Source organism: Schistocerca nitens, chromosome 2 (assembly GCF_023898315.1).
Source record: "Schistocerca nitens isolate TAMUIC-IGC-003100 chromosome 2, iqSchNite1.1, whole genome shotgun sequence".
NCBI lineage: Eukaryota > Metazoa > Arthropoda > Insecta > Orthoptera > Acrididae > Schistocerca > Schistocerca nitens.
The window spans coordinates 39236446-39259661 of NC_064615.1; the positions used below are offsets into that span (position 1 = coordinate 39236446).

General features: G+C 43.2%; 1 protein-coding gene across 1 annotated transcript in view; it reads right to left on the bottom strand.

The window, feature by feature from the left end:
- LOC126234253 (protein yellow-like) overlaps positions 1–15167 on the bottom strand; it is a 140263-nt gene extending 125096 nt beyond the window's left edge. The window contains exon 1 of the mRNA XM_049942946.1: positions 15086–15167. The gene's annotated coding sequence lies outside the window, so the exon portion shown is untranslated. The remainder of the gene's footprint in view (positions 1–15085) is intronic.
- Positions 15168–23216: the final 8049 nt, after the last annotated feature.

The following is a 23216-nucleotide window of genomic DNA, read 5'->3' on the forward strand; positions in this document are numbered from 1 at the left end:
TTTAATGAAGCTGGGGTCTCGAGTCTGAAGGGCGATGTTCGACGTGAACCACAGCGGCTTTCTTCAGACAGAATCCTTTAATCATAACCCAACACGTTTCGATTCTACATCTACACGGATACCTTGCAAATCACATTTAAGTGCCTGGCAGAGGGTTCATCGAACCATCTTCACAATTCTCTATTATTCCAATCTCGTATAGCGCGCGGAAAGAATGAACACCTATATCTATCCGCACGAGCTCTGATTTCCCTCATTTTATCGTGGTGATCGTTTCTCTCTTTGTAGGTCAGTGTCAACAAAATATTTTCGCATTTGGAGGAGAAAGTTGGTAATTGGAATTTCGTGAGAAGATTCCGCTGCAACGGATTAATGAGGTCTATATATGTATCTACGTCTGCACTCTGCAAGGCAGACTGAACGTAGCGCATTAGCATCAGCACCCCACCTGCTATTTCACTCGCAGACGGTACGTCAGAAGAAAAATTATCCGTGATCCTCTTTATAAAGCTCACCACCACTAATTTAAGTGTCGTGGTCATTATGCAAGATGTATTTTCGAAGAAATACTAACATTTTACTCGTATTTTAGATACTCGGAAATTTTTGAGTATGATGTCCGTAATGCACATATTCTTCTTCGAAACACCTCGTACTGCGGTCCGTTGGGAATTTCTATAACACTTTCATTGTACCTAAGGAAATTCATAAAGAATCTAGCATCTGTTCCGTGAGACTTTACTATCTCTTGACACGTTTCAAATAGGTAGTATTCCAGACCGACGCACGATACTCATGGATTGGCCGCAAAGGTTACTATCTAAGCGACCTATTCCATGCGTGAATTGCACATTCTTAGGACGCTTCCAATAAATCTAAGCTGGTCTTCCCCTTCGCTCGGCTTAAGCAGTTATTCCACCTAATATCGCTCCAATCATATACCCATCACAAGTAATGCAGATCTGTTGTGGATTTTTCTGTTCTTTTCAGACATTCAGTATGGTATGAGCTCAAACTGTGACGATGAAGTTTTAGAAGTCAGTACCGCTCTTTAACACGTTTTTGGTCAATGTGGAGGTTGCCGATGGAATCGTAATGGTGACATTTTATCAATCTTTGACCGTTTAGAATTAAATCCCAACCTCCCGGGCAGTATCTCATCTAGCCAGGTCGTGTGGTAGCACGGATGAACATGATTGGGACAATAAACGCAGAGGCCATCGTTGGTCTTACGCCACTGGAAGTGAGCCCCGGTTTGTATCCTTTCCCTTACTTCATTTTCATAGCTATCCGCAACAAATTCATTACTAATCTGCACATCACAAATCGTAATCATACACATAACACAGGTACACATTCGACAAGTACTTCTCTCAGCTTCTCATTGTGTTCCAGCAACTTCAACGACGAATAATTATTGCAGTTCCTGCTTTAAATCGACTCAATAGACATGCGAAAGTCCCTCTGACGTAATGGTACGGGAACACGGGTTCAGTGTGGTAATTAATCGCTCGTGGCTAACAGAATGCATAATGCATCGCACTGGCGCTCTCTTTAACTTCCGAAAAGCAACAAAAAATGTGTGTTAATTCCTAAGGGTGCAAACTGCTGAGGTCATCGGTTCCTAGACTTACACACTACTTAAACTAACTTATTCTAAGAACAACACACACACCCTTTCCCGAGGGAGAACTCGAACCTCCGGCGGGAGGGGCCGTGCAATCCGTGACATGGCGCCTCAAACCACGTGGCCACTCCGTGCGTCGAAAACAACAAAAAACGAAGTCTGAACACCTCTATCACTGATACTAGTTTCAGAGACGTTCTACAAAGAGTGTTTCGAACACTTAACCCGAAGTATTTCAATAGTGTCGGGTTAATTATCTTTAGAGAGACTGCACGTTATTGTGTACATCGTTGAAAAACGGTTAAGCATGACATAAGTCCCTGCTCCTAATAAATAGGACGTTAAATTGCAGCCCTTTATGGATAAACAAAAATGTCATACAATTCTACGCCATAAAATACCACGAACGTATCGGATTATAGCCCAAGACATTCACGTGCAATGTGGCGTTCAGGAATTGCATGGAACCATATCAGTTTCTCTTACTAAATGTATTCCGATAGCCGTCTTACTACTGCTATTCTATCTAACTATTTAAGGAAGGTTTGAGCTTATTGTTGTCAGTAGCTGAGTCATTAGAGGCCTAACACTAAACCATGACAAAGCAAACGCCACCATTCCGATATTCGCCGCGCGGGATTAGCCGAGCGGTCTGGGGCGCTCCAGTCATGGACGGTGCGGCTGGTCCCGGCGGAGGTTCGAGTCCTCCCTGGGGCATGGGTGTGTGTGTTTGTCCTTAGGATAATTTAGGTTAAGTAGTGTGTAAGCTTTGGGACTGATGACCTTAGCAGTTAAGTACCATAAGATTTCACAGACATTTGAACATTCCGATATTCCCCTAGATTGAGTTCGGGAAAGCACGGAAAACAAGTATGGAACGATGACTATTTGGTCTTCATTCACCAAATTTTACAACCGTTAAAAATGCAATAGCGCTGGTTGGTATTTTCTGCGACCCATTTAAGGCATTTGACTGTGTGAATCACATTATTCTCCTAGGAAAATTTAAGATTTGTGGAATTCATTGTATGGTGAACCAGTGGATAATGTCACATCCACCCAATAGAACGTAGAAAGCTGTACTTAGTAATTTAACCACTATAGTTTGAGGACGCAATTCTGACGGCAGAAATGATATATGGGGTTCCACAAGGCTCAATCTTAGGTCCACTATTGTTCCTCATATATGTAAACTATCTTCCGTCTAATATACAACAGGCAGAATTAGTTGTTGTTGCAGATGACGCTAGCATTCTCATCAGTCCAAGCACACATAAAGAGAAAGAAGAAATGGTAAACAAAGTTCTTCAAAGTATCATTGACTGGTTTGTCTGCGAATGGTCCAACTGTCTGTTTTAAAAAGATACAACATATTCGGTACTGTACATGTAGCGGTACTACACCAATGACAAGTGAACACGTGGTGAGGAAATAATAAATAAGATGGAAACTTCAAAATTCTGAGGTGTCCGTACTGATAAGAATGTAAACTAGAAAAAAACACATTTGCGCTTATTAGCAGGCGTGTGGTGCTGAGCTTACCTTGTAGACATCTGTTTAAGGAATTGGGCATTATGATTATTGCTTCACAGTTTATTTATTTTCTCGTGAAGTTTGTCGTAAATAATCCACTGCAGTTCAAAAAGAACAATGATGGACAGAATAACAATACCAGGAAGAAAGATGACATTCATTGCCGCATCTTATGTTTTCATTTATCAAAAAACGGATGCACAACACTGCAACTAAAATTTTTAATCATTTACCCAGTGATATTAAATGTCTGACGGATAGCACAGTAAAATTTGAAAACAAACTGTACAAGTTTTCCCTTGACAACTCCTTCTATTCCGTAAAAGAGTTTCTGTTATTGCATTGTGCAAACTAGTGGGTGGGAATTATTAACTCACACCTGTAGATTAAAAAATATAAATAAAACATAAAAACATTTTATAATTTTCCAGCATTTAGCTATATTAAAAAATTAATTTTCGATGTGAATGTAGACGATTTATCGTGCAAAATAATCCATGGACCATGAAATTAACTAAGTAACTAAAATGTGCACAGTTTCTTAACTACTGCGCGACGTCAGCGCTAGCCCAGATTTGGGTCGAGTTCCTTATTTTACGAACTAAGCGAACTCGGTCACGGAACGCTCATCTCTGAGTGATTCGAAGCAGAACATCTCACTAACTTTCATTACCGGTTTATTGCCGGCTTTCGGCGATGAGTCACTTGTATTTCCTCGTTTCTGTGCCATTATTGTTCGAAAGTTTTTAGAGAAGATTACTGTGACCTCTTTCATAAGAAACAGAAATAGCTACTAATGGTATACACAAGCTAACGCTGACTTAATTTGGCATATGAACGGCGCATCCACATTATACGTTAGGGCCATTGACGCGCCAGTAAAAGACGAACCCATTTGCTTCCGGTACGTTAACTTTCCAAACACTGTTAACGTCCGCTATCAGCGAGTGTAAATCTGCAACAAAAGCAATTTATAGGAACGCTATTGACTTGCAAGGTACGACCTGCTCCTTACTCACATGCTAATTATGATAACAGCAGGTTTTTCCCTGTGTCTCCTTTCCATGGGCGGCAACAACCGGGATGTGGCGTGCAGTTCCGGTTAGCACGGCACAAGGTCGGTGGCTTTTCACAAAGCGACTGCCGCCTGGGAAATATTTCAGCGCCTTTGCGGTGCTCGGTGACCGCAGAATGCCGAGAGTCCGTAGAACGACCAATGACTGTAGTTCGATAGAGTGGATCCAGTGTCTTGTTACATCAGTTTTAAGTTAGAGTTTTCATCACTTTTAGAGTGACATGTACCAGCTACAGAATCCTCATGACAAATGGCATCATAGCTCATATTCTCTTCACAGGGTTAGGACACAGGGCTCACATTCGGGAGAACGATGATTCAAATCCGTTTCCAGCCATCCAGATTTAGGTTTTTCGTGGTTATCCTAAATCAGTTCAAGCAAATGCCGGGATGGTTCCTTTGATAGCTCACGGGCGATTTCCTTCTTCATCCTCCTCTGCTCTGGACTTGTGCCACTTCTGTCATAACCTCGTTGTCGACAACACGTTAAATACTAATCTTACTTCCTTTTTTATCTCGTGAAAAAAGGTATTCACATTCAGCCGAAACTGGTTCTTCAAGAGGAGGTTATTATAGCGCTAGAATTTCACTGGAGCGGGAAACCTTAGTGAGGATAGTTTTTAGTATCCATGTCTCCATAGAACCACGTGAAGCGTTGATAACTAGGTTTCTGCTTCCAGAAAAGCTAATGGAAGCACTACAACCGGGAAAAGTCTGAAATTTAACTTAAAAGTTCTCTCAGTGTAACGCTGTGTCGTATTGTTAAACAAATATGAGCGAATGAAGCCAGGGATGAGGCCAAGTCTGCTGAATAGATTCTTCACAGTATGTCCTGAACCTTTAGGGTAAAATTGATCCATATGGTAAATGAGCCTGAACTCGACTCTGAGATAAGAAATTAATGGTCAGGAATGGATATTTAGTTTTTTATTGACATAAAAAACTTACATCTTACAGTAACAACTTAAGCTCAAAGCAGCTGTTCAAAGTGACGGTCACCCGTTTCAGTGTGTACCTAACAACATAATCCGTTGACACAACTGAACACCAGCTGCAAAATCATTTGGCCCCATAGCTCCTTTTTTGCCTTCCTTTCTATGTACTCCACAATACTTAATTCATCTCTAACCAAGATAGTATTTAATAGTTTGTATGTGTTCTTTGTGGTACGGCTGTGACTCTTGCTCTACCAAAACTCAATACACTTTATTCTTCGAAGCGTGCAATTCACGACCATGATGACAAGCTCTATACTGATGAATCATCTACCTCTATATTTCAAACCCTCTCCTCAAATTCAGCTGTGCGAACAAATCTTTGTTGTGAATCTTAGCAGCTCTCTGTGATTTCAGAGACCCGGTTTCTTGCAAGATTTTTGTGAATAGTGATAAATTTCCCCTAATAGACTGATTCCTGTTGCCAAATTACTCCTTATCCACTCGTTGGGCTTCCCTGGAACTATAATGTGTTACAGCACAATTAAACGCGTGTCTGCAGCTTCCTGTAACAGCACTTTCGACCGCCAGCTATGAACTATTAACGGTGGTTAGCTAACAATGGACACGTCACAGACAGTTGTGCGTGGTTTAGGAAGGTAGCGCCATCAAAGTCTATCCGGCGGGTAATTTTTTGTTCCTAAATCAAAAGTAGCTTGCAACCAAGGGCCTCCCACACATCGCTCCCGCAGCAGTCATATTACCCGATGTACTCATTTCCGACCATCTCTGAGTACTCAGGTTTGGATTTTCTGCAGTCTGTATAATTTTGACCGTAAAGATCTGATACACCTGTGTCTGGTACTTGATCTGTGCGGAGCACTTGCCCAGTGTGTTCTAAAACCTCATGCAAACGCTTCATACGTGCCGAAATTAAATTTATTGGAGTAGAAACATATGTCCCAAGACGAATACATGAACAAACATGTATACAGGCGTGTTCCGCTTTCCCATGCCGAGTGGAAACGAGCGATAGCTGTTTAGTGTCGGAGTGGTAATTTCTGCACTGGGAACCCAGTAACTAATTCGGAAACAATGTTCAGCATCAAGGTTGAGGTGAAACATACAGTATTCTCGTGAAGTATTTCAGACTGACTCTTCGTCCAAATACGTTCCGCTTTCCGTTCCACCGCTGCAGCTGGTGTTTGACCAAGTTAGTATACTAGCAAGTTAATTATGATAGTAAATTTGCTGTATTTATAACAAATCGCATTCACTGTTTCACCCAGTAGACATCGAAGAGTGGAACATTTTTGTTTTACATCCCAGTTAATGTTGCATGGAACCAGACAACAGACACTGCCCATCCCTCTCCCCCTCCCGTCATGCACTGAAGATAGGTTTGCGTAGTAGGCCTACACAGGATGGTCAGAAACAGTCTGAAAAGCTTGTAAGCATGTTGCAGGTTCAAATGGCTCTGAGCACTATGCGACTTAACATCTGTGGTCATCAGTCCCCTAGAACTTAGAACTACTTAAACCTAACTAACCTAAGGACACCACACACATCCATGCCCGAGGCAGTATTCGAACCTGCGACCGTAGCGGTCACGCGGTTCCAGATTGAAGCGCCTAGAACCGCACGGCAGCATGTTGCAGGTAAGTTGTGCTGAGAAATAATGGTTAAGAAAAAAATTCGATTCGTTACGCCGTACATTCATATTCAAATGGTGATCTACCCAGCGCCCTCGACACGTCCTAGGGATATGTAAGAGGAATTTAATAATATCCTACTTTTCTGTGGGCTTCATCGGCTGTAGCAGGTACGTTTTCCTGTATTTACATACTGCAATGTGATCTGACGGAAAACAAGCTTCTTTTCCGCTCAGGCGGGCTGTATTTGCGGTTAATTAAGCCAGAAGTTATCTCATTTTATTCGGAATTGAATGACTTCCAGAATCTAGTTAAAGGACGTGTCACTGAATATGTGGCATTTTTTTTAATGGGGCTATTGCGGCTAGTGGCCCCAAAATCACAAAAGGAAGAGAGACTATGTAAATCGATAATTTGAAGCTCTAATCGTTTCTGTGCAGTACTGTTAGCCACATATGACAAAAATTTCGCTTTTCTCTGATGATTTATTTGAATGCAGTACAAATTATCAAAAGCATCATTCGACTTTATGAAGAATGATAAGTCAGAGTCGAATATTAGTATAATTGGAGGCTCTTTCCTTCCTTCTAATATTTCGCATTTCTTAAATTTTTTCTTTTTGCTTTCAGAGAAACACACAAATCCAAAAAGAAACAAGCCACAGATGGAATCAGGCGCGAAATAAGACACTCGTAAATAATTCGTTCCTTAAACGGAATCAAACGGGAGTGTTTTTAGTGTTCTTCCGCAGATAACTTACATTGATTGTTCTTCAGATGTATCATTACTATTAGCATCCTAGCAATTAATATTTCTCAGCTTAACTTGTTACGGATGATCAGTTTATAAATTAAAGCAACCAAGCGGCAGAGCATCGTCTATTGTTCGCGAAGAAGCTTTTGAGCAGACGATTAATCGCCAGTAGCGCGCGAAACTTTGCTCGGTCTCCCATAAATCACGTCGCCATCCACCTGAACCAGCTGGCAGAATGACGGAAACTGCAACACTAATTGTAGTGTGAGGATAGCCACTAACCAAAAAATGAACGGAGTGACATGGAAGTTGGTTCAAATGGCTCTGAGCACTATGGGACTTAACTTCTGAGGTCATTAGTCCCCTAGAACTTAGAACTACTGACACATAACTGATCTAAGGACACCACACACATCCATGCCCGAGGCAGGATTCGAACCTGCGACCGTAGCGGGTGCGCGGTTCCCGACTGTAGCGCCTAGAACCGCTCGGTCATCCCGGCCAGCAGTGACATGGAAGATTAAAGATTGTCTCTTCGACAGTATTTATAACTCGAATCAGACGACGCGCAAAGGGTGAATGGTTAACACAGCAACTGGATGGCATACGTGGCTTTAAAGGAGAACCGACAGGTACAAAGAACAGTGTAAGACGGTCGCTTTAAAAACCGGCCCGCCTATTTGTATCGTACGCAGTCTTGACAATATCTCACTCGCCGTCTCGTTATGAAATACAGGTTTGAAGAGGCGGATCGCTAGCTTTGTTGGAGTAACATGGCGAATAGATGTGGAAAGCTACAGAATACCTGTGTAATGATGGTAATTTTGGGCCCACCCTTCGTAATAAGTGTCCACCGCGATGAAGCTTGCACCACCTCACACGGCCCATTGGGTAAACAGTACGTATAACTCGCGTAAATTTAGTATACGTGAACGCCAATCAAGAAGCGAGAGTCGTAGAAAGTTCGGAATGCTTAATGTGCAGTTTATATGCTCAGTATACAAAACAAATGCGGCCTAGACGATCGATCAACTATTTACTCTTCGTGTAGCGCATTTTTGCAGAAATGAATAACGGTTGTTGCGCCGAACGTTATTTGTATACTTAGGCAGCTTAATTCTAAAAACTTTCAGTCTCTTCCTGAATAATTTCGATCGATATCGGCACAATGTGTCATGTTAGAGCCCCCAAAAAAGCTATGTAAACACAAAAATATGCACACATGTTTGATTTGAAAACCCTCAGCACTTTGTCGGGACTGAAGTTTTATGACCACGTTTAAAAACAGTAAAAACGTTAAAGTTGAAAGAGTCAACATGCATTACAATCTATCATATTTCTGGTCATCTTATTTATCGATTATTCGAAGAGGTTTCTCGTCTACGCTGCTGTTCCTAGTTGAAGATGTCTAACGAACAAAAATAAAACTGAAAATGTACCCCACTAGTCGGTTGATATATCGAATAGCGTGTATATTTGATGGGCGACCGTCCAGATACGGCGTGCGCTGTTGACATGCGGGGTGCACAGAGCCCTTGTGAGGTCAGTAGGGGAGCTGCCTGGCCGAGAGGCAGCGCCTCCGGTCACGTGAGCTGACAACGGCCGCGAGAGGGCGTGCTGACCTCCACAGCCGTATCCAGTGATGCCTATCGACTGAGGATGACACGAGGTCGGTCTGCATCGTTGAGCATTCCAAGGTTTAAATTTTTATTTGTGGGAAATAACTGTTCTGAAACATGTTCAAGGTAAATAAATCCGCCACATTTGTAAAATACTTCACCAACGGGAGTCTTCCGCAACGGAAATCGAAGTGTGTAGCGACTTATGTCGTGCAAGACTTTGGTCAATAGCGTATTTTACAACTGTGGCGGATATGTTTATCATGAATATCTTCCAAGGTTTGTTCGGATGGAGTTTAGTTACAGCGGGTGTATTTGTGCCAGCGTGCGTATCTTTAAAGATGAGTAATGCTCGACATTGCCGTCGCTACAAAAAACGAATTATTTCACAGCCGTAGGTGGTACCAATCATATGTAATAATATGAAGCTTTTACACGATTTTTTCAAGGTTTCTCCCATCTTTTGGCTTCTCGTAATGAGTTTCAATTACAATGACTCGCCTGTACGGGCATGTATATAATGAGTGTACGACTACAGGCTGCATACACATGGCTGACGACATATGGAAGTTTGTGTGTGGCATTGATAGCCTAATGGTAAGGCGACCGCTCTCAGTAAGCGGGAAATCCGGGTTCGATTCCCGGTTCGGCACAAATTTTTATTTTCTTTCCATTATACAGCCGATGGCTGCCGATACTAGTAACTGCGAATACATTTCATGTAGAGCAAGAAGAAGGGACGGTGATGATGTTTGGTTTGTGGGGCGCTCAACTGCGCGGTCGTCAGCGTCCGTACAAAGTGACAATGTGTACACAGTCCTATTTATTTCACAATCCAATCCAGCCACAGACACGATGATGATGATGATGATGATGATAAGGACAACACAAACACCCAGCCCCCGGGCAGAGAAAATCCCGAAACCGGCCGAGAATCGAACACGGGACCCCGTGATCAAGAGACAGCAACGCTAGGCACTAGATCACGAGCTGCGGACGAAGAAAGGACGATGAAAGTACACCTGTTAACACATCAGGGTACTAGAGGGAGCTGTATAGAATAACATCTACATCCATACTCCGCAAGCCACCTGACGGTGTGTGGCGGAGGGTACCTTGAGTACCTCTATCGGTTCTCCCTTCTATTGTTCGTGGAAAGAAGGATTGTCGGCATGCCTCTGTGTGGGCTCTAATCTCTCTGAGTTTATCCTCATGGTCTCTTCGCGAGATATACGTAGGAGGGAGCAATATACTGCTTGACTCCTCGGTGAAGGTATGTTCTCGAAACTTCAACAAAAGCCCGTACCGAGCTACTGAGCGTCTCTCCTGAAGAGTCTTCCACTGGAGTTTATCTATCATCTCCGTAACGCTTTCGCGATTACTAAATGATCCTGTAACGAAGCGCGCTGCTCTCCGTTCGATCTTCTCTATCTCTTCTATCAATCCTGTCTGGTACGGATCCCATACCGGTGAGCAGTATTCAAGCAGTGGGCGAACAAGTGCACTGTAACCTACTTGCTTTATTTGCGGATTGCATTTCCTTAGGATTCTTCCAATGAATCTCAGTCTGGCATCTGCTTTACCGACGATCAACTTTATATGATCATTCCATTTTAAATGACCCCTAATGCGTACTCCCAGACAATTTATGGAATTAACTGCTCGCGATTGCTGACCTGCTATATTGTAGCTAAATGATAAGGGATCTATCTTCCTATGTATTCGCAGCACATTACACTTGTCTACATTGAGATTCAACTGCCATTTCCTGCACCATGCGTCAGTTCGCTGCAGATCCTCCTGCATTTCAGTACAATTTTCCAGTGTTACAACCTCTCGATATACCACAGCATCATCTGCAAAAAGCCTCAGTGGACTTCCGATGTCATCCACAAGGTCATTTACGTATATTGTGAATAGCAACGGTCCTACGACACTCCCCTGCGGCACACCTGAAATCACCCTTACTTCGGAAGACTTCTCGCCAGCACAGAGACTGGGGAACATCCAGAAAATAATTGAGGACCTAGGCCGCAAGTACTACGCCGAGATGAAATGGTTGGTACAGGAGAGAAATTCATAGCGAGCGGTCCATATCGAACCAATCAAAAGACTGGTGGGTCAAAAGAGCTAGAAAAAGATAGTAGCGGTTAGTTGCTCGCAGGACGCTTATGTAGATGCAGCTCCGAAGCAGTAGTAACAATTTTTTTATCGAGTCATTTAAACATGCATAGGGTGAGTGGAAATACGCTTTGAAAGAACCACGTTAGGTGAGGAGTTATACGTGAATAACTTCATTTACGAGACTGTTCTAATATATGAAGAGGGGCGCAGCATTAACCTAGCCCTTTCACTGCGCATTTACTCTCAGCGGCTCCCGCCCTGTGCGCGTTATTTTCACCCGGTGCGTGTATATACGACTGTAGCAGTCTACCGTTATTATTGAGATAAAAATGAGACGCAAAATCCAGTATTGTCGGTGTAAATCATTTCCTTTTTTTTTAAATCCTTGTTCAGATAGTCTTATTTTGTTCAAAAAAGGTACTTGATTAGGAGAAAAAAAAACATATTACATTAGTAATACTTCAAAGTGTGATACCTCTCGAAACAAAAATTCAAACATAAAGACACATTACACTTTACACAAATGTATCTTGTGTCACTTCGTTTATCATGTTTTGCACATACAATACACCTTCTCTGGGCGGCCTCCTTCTTTGAAGTTCCTGGGACTAGCGAGATAAAGTTGCGCTCGGTTAGTCGTAAGGGATTGTCACCATCAGCCGATCTCCTTCCACGACGTCCCTCTGTTTGCGGTTGGTGGTGAATCTCTAGGATCACCTTGATAAGTTTCTGTTGAAAATCAGATACTGAAATATTTCGTCGCATTTGAGTTTTATATAATGCATGCGCATTGAGCAGAGACAGAAACACCAAATGAAAAATACTTTTTTAATACCATTTTACAGTTTTTCGTACACATTCTACTGAACTTAGCATCATGTCGCTCCTGTCGACGGCCCCCATATTTTCAGTGTAGCTTACTATGCAACCTGGTTTTGTTTTTGGTTCATTCGTGATTCTGCCAATTTTGTCAGTCGCTGTAGTTTCGCTTGTATGAAGACTGGAAAGCATCCTCACTTCCCGCTTATCCTGCCACTTCAGAGCGAGAAGTTTATCTGTTGACATAAACTCGATCTTGCCCTTTCTAAGTTTTTTTTTATAAAGCAGGCATGCCTTTGCGGTTTGTTCTCACAGTTCCGCAGGCATTAGTCACTCTGTCATGCAAATAAGAAAATAACGTTGGGGTAGTGTACCAATTATCAACATATAATGTGTGACCTTTACCAAGGTAACGTTCAAGTAAAGTGAGAACAATGCTTCCAGGTATTCCATCATTTACACCAAAGTCAGTTTCTTTTTTTACGGCTGTTGCTGCTCCAACATAAATAATAAAGTCAAGAATATAACCAGTTTCACAACCACATAACACAAAACATTTTACACCAAATCTGTGGCGTTTGGAAGGAATGTACTGCTTGAAGAAGACACGACCTTTTAAGAGAACTAAACTTTCGTCAATGCACAAATTTTTAAAAGGATAGTAAGCAACTGCAAATACTTTTCTTAAGTGATCCGCAATTCGACGTAATTTCCAGATTTTGTCATCTCCAGGGTCCTTACTGTTATCAGCAAAATGTAACATTCCAAGTAACAGAAGATATCTATTATTTCGGCATGATTTGCGCAAACATTGGAGTAGACAGTAACTGATCATTGGTCCAATAACTGTTTATTTCATTTTTTCTCACTTGAGCCATCAGAAAATTTACAGCAAGGAAACAGTAAACTTCGTCACTGTTTGTGTTTTTCGAACGTCGCATTCTTGATTTTTCACTGGCATCATTACAAAGGTGTTCATAATATAAATTACCTTTCTCAGCTATGTATCTCACAATTTCGTGGCTAAAAGAAACTTGGAAGCAGTCGTATACAGTACCTAAATCATCTAAATTGACGATTTTGCAACCGGAACCACTGTTATCGAAATTATACACTTTAGGGTCCAAATCAGAGTCTTTCCATCTAAAATCAACTGTTTTGTGTCTCTTAGGAGATTTTTCAGGCATACGCTCAGGCTCTTCTTCGGAATCGGAGAAAGAATCGACGATAACATCAAAATCTAGATCTGCATTTACTGGTTCAACGTTTGTTGGTTCACAAATATTTTTTTTATATTTGTGGTGACAGATTTATCTGTCAGGTCGTCGCCGTCATAATCTGTCCACGCATAATCAGCTGGACTGGGCATGGTGGTGTCCTCGTCGCCACTATGTCTATGGTTTAGAGTACTCAGCAGCACATCGTCTGTAAACGAACGGTAACGTCGCGTCATTTTATTCGGTAACGCGGAAACGGCCGCACACAAACTAGGTAATATAGCGGTACGAATGAACTCAGCAGAAACAGAATTCAGCATTCAATAGTCGTTCAGGTATTTCCTAGTATTCCAACAATTAAACTGCATACTTGCGCAACGATTACCTCCGACTCGCTGGCCCGATTGTCGGAGTTAAGGTACGTTTACACTGGGATATATGTATCGCGACATGTATGAGCGACATGTCAATTTGACATGTCGCGATACATCACCTCATACAAAAATTCACGGAACTTGTATGCGGACCGTCCAGCTCATACATGTCGCGTATACATTTTGTATATCGCTTTTTGGCCATATACGCGACATGTATGAGCGACATTTGAAGAACTCGCGCTTGCGCAGTACTATCATTTCCTGTCGTCTTGTCGACTGCCGCTTATTTCGACGATTAGCGCATGCGTAGTACCAGGCTCTTTGGCGGCTGTTTGAGTTTTGAAGGTGCCGACTGTCGTTTCGACGTTAATGTATCTGCATAGAATATCAAGAAGTGGCATATGCAACATCATTCTTCGTGTTTGCGAGGCCATTGTGCAAGTTTTATCCCAAGAAGTGAAGATAAAAGTTTTATATATATATATATATCAGTGTATGTAATACATTATATAATTTTTTCATGCATCTGGCACGTATATCAATGTTTTGCTATTATTCCGGCTGCCTCGCGAGATAATGTTGACAACGGATGCCGACAATCGTGTGTGAGACGTTGGCATTAGCAATCGCGCGACAATGCAAATGTTTTGTCATGAAATCTTCGTTTTACGAGGAATCCCCAGTGGCTAAAAAACGAAGTGTTACTGCCAACTGATCCTCTGGTGGAAGCGCTTCCCGAAAGTTTGCGTTGGTTTTGGACACAAGAGGAGCCACAAGTGATAACAAACCGCGGAAATCCTCCATACTCATCCTAACATAATTTCTAAAATATGCGCCATCCTCCAGCGTTAATTCGCGAGAAACTCTCTGTGCCACCATCTACGCTTCCTCCGCCTTTTCTTCCTATCATCTTCCAAAAGAGCAAGTGTATCAGCACATAAAAATGTGAAATCTTCCAAATCGTCGTCGGAAGCTATCGCACAGTGATACATTTCAACCAGTGTAAACGCACGCTCATACATGTATGACGTTGATACTTGTCAACTCATACAAGTCGCGATACATGTCGCAAAGTCGCATATACATGTATCTCATACATGTGCCGATACAAATCGCAGTGTAAACGCACCTTACGTAACTATACTACTGTAGCAAGGAACCGCTGTTGAGTATTTTTTATAGCAAATAGTATGTATACGTCTGGAGCACTGAAACGATTAGCGTATATTTACGTCTGGAGCAGTGAAAGGGCTAGGATACGTGAATTAGTGCGTACAGAGGCGGCCTACACGACGTGCAGGTATCGCAGGACTGTTACTTCAGACCTCTCGTTACTGGCGGCGGCGGCGCCTACCTGCTGCAGTGCGGTGCTGGGTGCGTCGGCGGTCAGCGGGCGCTGCGCGGCTCTGAGGCGTCGGCGTCGGCGTCGGCGTCGGAGGCGCGACTGGCGCTGGGGAGGCCCGGCCGCCGCTTCTAAGCCTTCGCGGGCCGCACTTTCACCGCCGCGCCGCCCAGCCGCGTCCCAAGGTGGAGGTCACGCACCGGGGGACGCCCGGCGCCGGACACAGTCCGGGCACCAAACTCACGCTGCCGCCCCTGTCGCCAAACCTCGCGACGGTGGCCTCGAGGCGCACCTGACAGCGAGAAACCTATCACTACCGCAACACGTATCGCAGATCCCGTCTGTTTAGGGGTAACAAACAGTTTGCAGGACTTTACTGGAGACTATAGGAACCGCTGTAGACTTTTGATAGCGTTCGAAGAGGGGGGCTTAGCAAGTGCCATATTGGATTCAGTAGTCGACAGTTTTCGCGTCTTACTTGCGCGTTATGAAACTACGCTGTCTTAAGATAGCGGCACAATAAATACAGGGTTGTAGCCTATCCCCGATGTTATTCAACGAGGATAATGGAATGTAGTCGAATTAAGTCGGGTGATGCTGAGGGACTTAGATTAGGAAATGAGACTCTTAAAGTAGTAAAGGAGTTTTGCTATTTGGGGAGCAAAATAACTGATGATGGTCGAAGTAGAGAGGATATAAAATGTAGACTGGCAATGCCAAGGAAAGCGTTTCTGAAGAAGAGAAATTGGTTAACATCGAGTATAGATTTAAATGTCAGGAAGTCGTTTCTGAAAGTATTTGTATGGAGCGTAGCCATGTATGGAAGTGAAACGTGGACGGCAAATAGTTTAGACAAGAAGAGAATAGAAGCTTTTGAAATGTGGTGCTACAGAAGAATGCTGAAGATTAGATGGGTAGATCACATAACTAATGAGGAGGTATTGAATAGAATTGGGGAGAAGAGGAGTTTGTGGCACAACTTGACTAGAAGAAGGGATCGGTTGGTAGGACATGTTCTGAGACATCGAGGGATCATCAATTTAGTATTGGAGGGCAGTGTGGATGGTAAAAATCGTAGAGGCAGACCAAGAGATGAATACACTAAGCAGATTCAGAAGGATGTAGGTTGCAGTAGGTACTGGGAGATGAAGAAGCTTGCACAGGATAGAGTAGCATGGAGAGCTGCATCAAATCAGTCTCAGGACTGAAGACCACAACAGCAACAATAAATACAGTGTGGCGCACGAAATGTGTTACCATTTTGTTTTTGAATATAAATTTATTGTCAATACAATCTGAAAGGAACATATACTACAATGAAGAGCCGTCCATTGAGATTTGTTCTAACTCACCACATGCTCAATATGTCCACCATTTTGTTTCCTAACTTCCTTCAAACGAACACTGAAGTTAGTGATTACCCTACGGCACATGTCTTCCGTAATTTCACTGCAAGCTTGAAGAATAAGCCTTCTGAGCTCCATTACATCACGTGGACGTTTCGGGTAAAGTTTTTTCTTTAGGTACACCCAAAGAAAAAGTCACATGGATTGAGGTCTGGACTATTGGGGGGCCAATTTTGTCCGTCATTAAAGCGACCTGGAAACTGAGTGAAATGATCCGCATGTCGAAATACTCGTGTAAAAACTCCAACACAGAGTTTGCAGTACGTGGCCTTGCTCCATCTTGCATGAACCGCTGCGTGTTGAAGGGCAAGGCAGTAGCAAGAAGCTGTGGAATGGAGCTATTGCGAAGCATGCTCAAATAACGCCCGCTGTTCACAGTTTCTTCAAAGAACAAGGGTCCAATTGCTGCCCACGCTGTAATCCTCGGAGCATAATGTTGTCTTTCATGAAGCACTTGTGGGTTTTCAGTGGCCAAAAAGCGTACATATTGTTTGTTAACCACAACGTCTAAATGAAAATGCGCGTCGTCTGAAAACCTAACGTTGTTGAGAGTTTCTTCCCTATCCTCCGCCCACTGACCAAACAGTAGTCTGTGCTGCTTGTGTTCTTCAGTGAGCTTCTGTGCACAGGTCATCTTGTATGGGTACATAGGGAGGTCACTTTTAAGGATGCGTTGAACGGAGCGTCTGGATATTCCCAGTTGCACTGCTGCCTTTCTACAAGATTTCCCGGGACTTCTCTGTAGAGCAACTCGTACCGCTTCAATATTCTCCGGCGAACAAACAGGCTTAGGCCGAGGTCGCTTCGCTTCCAATACTGTTCCTTCCTGTACAAATTTATCGTACAACCAGTGGATGGTCTTCTTGCAAGGGACCCATCGTATGTTAAACTGTTGTCGAAAACGCCTCTGAGTCACAACAAGGCTTTTCGTTTCATGAAAAAGTAACAGAATTGCCGATCGTTGCCGTGTCGTCAGTCTTCCATTGTTAGCCATTGCTGCTTAGTAGTCTCCTAGCGGCAGTATCGTGAATTATACGTCATTTCGTAACTCATTTGTTTTCCCAAGTTCTGCTGATACTACTATAGAGATCCCAGCGGGATATATAATGTGCGTCGTAAATTGTGAAAGAAACAGTTGGTAACACATTTCGTGCGCCACCCTGTAGGTATGAAACACGTCGTTCTTGATAGGATTTGTTTTAATTATCCGTCATCTAATGACATAACGGCGGTTAAAATCTTTATGAGATCGAAGTCATACCACAAAGGTTAAAGTTTCGGTAGTTCATCGTGGTGAAGTGGTTTTAATCGTAGAGTTACGTATTGTTCACCAGCTGGTTCAGTTCCTGATATGTCCGATTTTTTTTTCGCCTTCGTTGTTTCTAAAATGTCCTGGGACCTCCTTCAGGTACGCATGCGACAGAATACTTACCAACGTGTTCCAAAACGCCGCGCATGAAAACGGTATACTGCGATGCTCATACTTTCGATTCTATTAGTGATTAAAATGTGGAGTCAAGTGTTTTCGATCGACCTTGGTCTGGGAACCATTCATCTATCCACCAGATGGATCGTCTTAACGTCAATGGGGTCAAAGTCCAGCTCAGGCAAATGGAACAAAGCGGTTGGTTCTTTGTGCATTTGACGTGATCGGCTCTGGCCATGATGGGACTTACGAAAGTACTATTAGTTCATGGATGATTCCTCGAAAAACTGCACAAAGAGGATTTTTTTACTATGTTTTTGCCGTCACCAGCGAACCAAACATAGTCGACGACTCAGAGAAGGGTTGGCACTGCAATTGGCTGAAATTTTTACCATATATTTCTAACATATCGATCCAGAACGAACTTGAAAATTTTCTCGTATCCTGATCCGTTCCAAAGATGCAGATTTTCAAAGTTACTCTATTCCTACGCGTAAAATTCGCTATTAGGCGAAATCTGAATAATAAATAACTACAGCGAATAGCTCAAATTTCGACGGTATATTCTCAGGCATTTATCTGGAAGGGTCATTCACCGTTTTCCCAAAAATCATTATCCGTTAACGAGAAACACCCCAAAAACTTGCATTTTGGTTGCCAAAACCCATCCGTGGGTTCCGAGACAGCTAAGTTCAGAAAAGTCTGTAATTTTGACAATGAAACTTTCCTGGCAGATTAAAACTGTGTGTCGGATCGAGACTCGAACTCGGGCCCCTTTGCCTTGCGGGGGCAAGTGCAAGGACGGGGCGTGAGTCGTGCTTAGGTAGCTCAGTTGGTAGAGCATTTGCCCGCGAAAGGCAAAGGTCTCGAGTTGAAGTCTCTCTCCGACATACAGTTTTAATCTGCCAGGATAGTTTCATATCAGCGCACACTCTGCTGCAGAGCGAAAATCTCATTCTGGAAACATTCCTTAGGCTGTGGCTAAACCATGTTTCCGCAATGTCCTTTCTTTCAGGAGTCCTAGTTCTGCAAGGTTCGCAGGAAAGCTTGTGTATAGTTGGGAAGGTAGGAGACGAGGTACTGGCAGAAGTAAAGCTGTGAGGACGGGGCGTGAGTCGTGCTTGGATACATCAGCTGGTAGAGCACTAGCCCGCGAAAGGCAAAGGTCCCGAGTTCGAGTCTCGGTCAAGCACACAGTTTTAATCTGCCATGAAAGTTTCATATCAGTGCACACTCCGCTGCAGAGTGAAAATCTCATTCTGGAATTTTGACGACGTATTCCTAAGATCCCGATCTCGAACAAGCTTCAAAATTTTCTTCATATCTTTAATAGTTTCGGAGATACAGAGGTTGAAAGTTACATATTTGTACACGTAGAATACCCATGTGAAATCAGTCTGAGGCGAAAGCTTGGTTTGTGAAGTGACGTATCAGCGAGAAATGTCCTGTAAAAGTCTCCGTAATCATATGAAACCCGCTTGTAGTACCACTGGAGCACAACGAAAATTTTTTTGTACGTAAACTCCGGTCTGAGGTATAAAATTAGTTTTGCGTTATTTCAGTTTCACGTAAGTTAATTATCTAAGTTGTACTAACGAAAACTTTTTTTTTTAAATTGAGTTACGTGCCGTGCAGCAGGGAACAGAAGGGAACCAGTGGAAAAATGCTCCCATCGGAGAACAAAAAATGCTAATACGTTCCCGTTTATTTAAAAGACTCTGAAATGTCGGTACCAGATGCTTCATTCCACCTTCCTCAGAAACCTCAAAAATTTTTCAAAAGCATTTTGCCATTTAATTTAACAGAAGTATGTTCTGTAATATTCGACGTAAGGTACATAAAAGAGTGCCCTCTCTCTCTCTCTCTCTCTCTCTCGCTCTCTCTCTCTCTCTCTCTCAGGAGAAGGCTGAATTAAAACGCAACTTTACAAAGTGTAAAAGAAAATTTAGGATCTAGTTTCTTTAGGACACTTCTTTTGCAAACAAGAACATCTCAAAGTAAGTACCTCTTTAACCACCAACATGACGTTCTTCGTCATTTTATTATAGCAAATTTTATTAATACCGACGCTTTTTGGAGAGATGTGCAGCGTTCTGGTATTCTGAAACTGCATTTAGACTATTTTTAGGACATAAGATAAATGAGATGTTTGATTTCCACTGCTAAAATAGCTAGCCGTCCTTTCTGATTACAGACCAATTCCTGAAATTACTTTGGAGAGTGCGTAAAAATAAATTTACTTTGTTGATAAAAGTTAATGAACATTGCTGAATATATATATTATTGCACTGGATTCAAAGGTGGCCGGCTTCAGCTCGTTTTTTGCTCGTAAATCAGCAAGTCGTCTCAATTTCGCGGTTGACGAAGACATATTAGCAGAAGCAGTACAACTTTTTCAGTAAGTTTCAGAATTAATTCTTGCAAACAATTCAATCTCTTCCTTGTCCACTGACTAACTCACATGAATGAAGAACGTTACATTTTTGTAAACGACGTAACTTCGAGGTCGACGTACGCTGAAGTAAATGAAATGCGTAATCTGCGCTTCTGCCTACCTGAGTTGAATACTATTGTTTAGAAAGTCATGTTCGCCTGACGTGATCTGTACCAGTCTTATTCTCTTAAACGACGCGTTTCAAGAGATTACGCCAGGGCTTAACAACTTGTTGATTTTTGGCGTGAGCACTCGCGTCTGCTCGCGAGCAGAGCAGAGCAGTGGTGGGGAGCCAGGGAGCATCGTGCACACAGTGTGGTCGTGACGACGCAGCGAGAGCGCCAAACGTGAAGTGGGATAGGGGCAGTTTCAACAGCGGTGCTGCCTGATAACAGCAATGGCGACTCAACGTTGTCATCTGCAATGTCTTCGCATTTCAGTCCGCAGTACGAGAAAACTTATCATTTTACATAAAAAGGTCTTCCACAAAATGTTTAGTGATAGTGATTACGTTGTGGAAATTCAAACTGGAAAGGCACCACATCTCAAGACCACGTCAAAGAACACGGAATCGGACACCGTAAAAGATCTGAGTGTGTACAAGATGTTTTAGAATTTAAAAGTAAGGTCTGTGAAGGGTTAGGGGGAGGTGTTGGGCGCAGGGGGGGGGGGAGGGGGGATGGGGCAAAAAGGAGAAAAGTCAAGGGCATCTGTCGTCCGGACGAGCTACAAGTGCACTGCTTTTAGCAAGTCTCTCACGGACGTTGATTTAATAAAACAGTACTCGGTAGGTACAGTTGAACATTTATGTCCACGTCATGTCCAACAGTTTCCTGTAGTGCCGTTACCAAACATAACAACCATAGGTCCCAGTCAAGTTATGACAGACGACGTTGAAAACCAGCTTACAAAATCTTTTTAAATGGTTTATTGCCTATTCTTTAGGTCTCTATCGATGTGCACACAGCCGGATGCGACATTCTTACCAGCGTTGAAAAATGTGTGGAAAATACAGGTTTGTCGTGGAATTTATTAGTTTATATGTCTATAGACGGAACGCCAGTCATGTTGCAAAATAAAGAGGGATTCGTATGTAGCTGAATGGTAAAACGGAAAATATGATCTGCAGTTGAAGTAACTGGCTCTGAGCACTATGGGACTCAACTGCTGAGGTCATTAGACCCCTAGAACTTAGAACTAGTTTAACCTAACCAACCTAAGGACATCACAAACATCCATGCCCGAGGCAGGATTCGAACCTGCGACCGTAGTGGTCTTGCAGTTGAAGTAACTGATTTGGAATGTGACAAGGAATGTAAAGACATACTAGATTTCTCCAAGAATTTCGCACATGATCAGTTTCCTCGTGTACACAGTTTACACAAGTCTGCACACGTCTCCTCTCCCCGTACCCCGCGACGATGGAAGGGGCACAGTCCTTGCTGCTCGCAGGCCTGCGCTCACCATATGCTCACAGAGCACGGTTGCTATTTTCCGTCTAACCACCGTGACTCTCACGCCAGTCGCTAAGCGACTGCCGGCGAGATGAAGTCCACAGTCAGTATAAGGAAAAGTATTCGTAATAATAACGACAGGCGCACCTGACACAGACACACGGAGGCGGAGTGAGCTCTCAGACGCCCGCCCCACCGCTCAGCGGCCCACCACGGGCCGTGCCCCACCGCAGTTTCGGAGCCGTTAGAACCACGAGCACCGAACGAATCGGCACCACTCCTCTCCAAAGCCTTTTGTGACGCTGAAGAATACAGTGGAGGCTTTGACGATCGGATGTCATAGTCGCTAATCAGTCTTCCGGGCTGCATGGTAGTATTCGAAGAAACTTTTCGGTTCCTGACGTATCGTCCAAAGCTGAGCTGGACATCTTCGGTGGTGCTCCTGGCAGCTCTCTAAGACTTAGTGTCGTTGATTTTTAGAGCGTTGCCAGGAGCACCACCGAAGATGTCTTGCTCAGCTCTGGACGATACGTCAGGAACCGAAAAGTTCCTTCGAATACTGCCATGCAGCCCGGAAGACTCATCAGCAATGTTTGAAGCAATAGATATTTTGTCTATAGACGAAGATAACAAAATAATATTAATTTATGGCAAGCCTGCAAGAAATTTGGACGCTGCTCTTGCTTTTTATGTGGAACGTTTTGCAGATAGGTTACGATCTCGCAGGACTATTTATCGTATTGTAAAGCAATTAGCTTCCGAAGGAAGCGATATGCCTAAACAACGAACTCGTAGATCAACTGTAACTGGGAAAAGTAGTATTGAAATTGCAGCATACGTGCTGCAGTGGCTCATAATCCACATGCGACAACCCGAGAAACATCTGACTAGTCAGGAATTGCTCGTACACGTGCGTAGTTGATTCTTAAACGTCACAAGCATCGTCCCTGTGATGTCGCATGCATCACGATCGAAACGAGTATACTGGGGCACACGTCTGTGTGGCACCCGAAAATGATATGAATATTAATGCAAACTACACTCCTGGAAATTGAAATAAGAACACCGTGAATTCATTGTCCCAGGAAGGGGAAACTTTATTGACACATTCCTGGGGTCAGATACATCACATGATCACACTGACAGAACCACAGGCACATAGACACAGGCAACAGAGCATGCACAATGTCGGCACTAGTACAGTGTATATCCACCTTTCGCAGCAATGCAGGCTGCTATTCTCCCATGGAGACGATCGTAGAGATGCTGGATGTAGTCCTGTGGAACGGCTTGCCATGCCATTTCCACCTGGCGCCTCAGTTGGACCAGCGTTCGTGCTGGACGTGCAGACCGCGTGAGACGACGCTTCATCCAGTCCCAAACATGCTCAATGGGGGACAGATCCGGAGATCTTGCTGGCCAG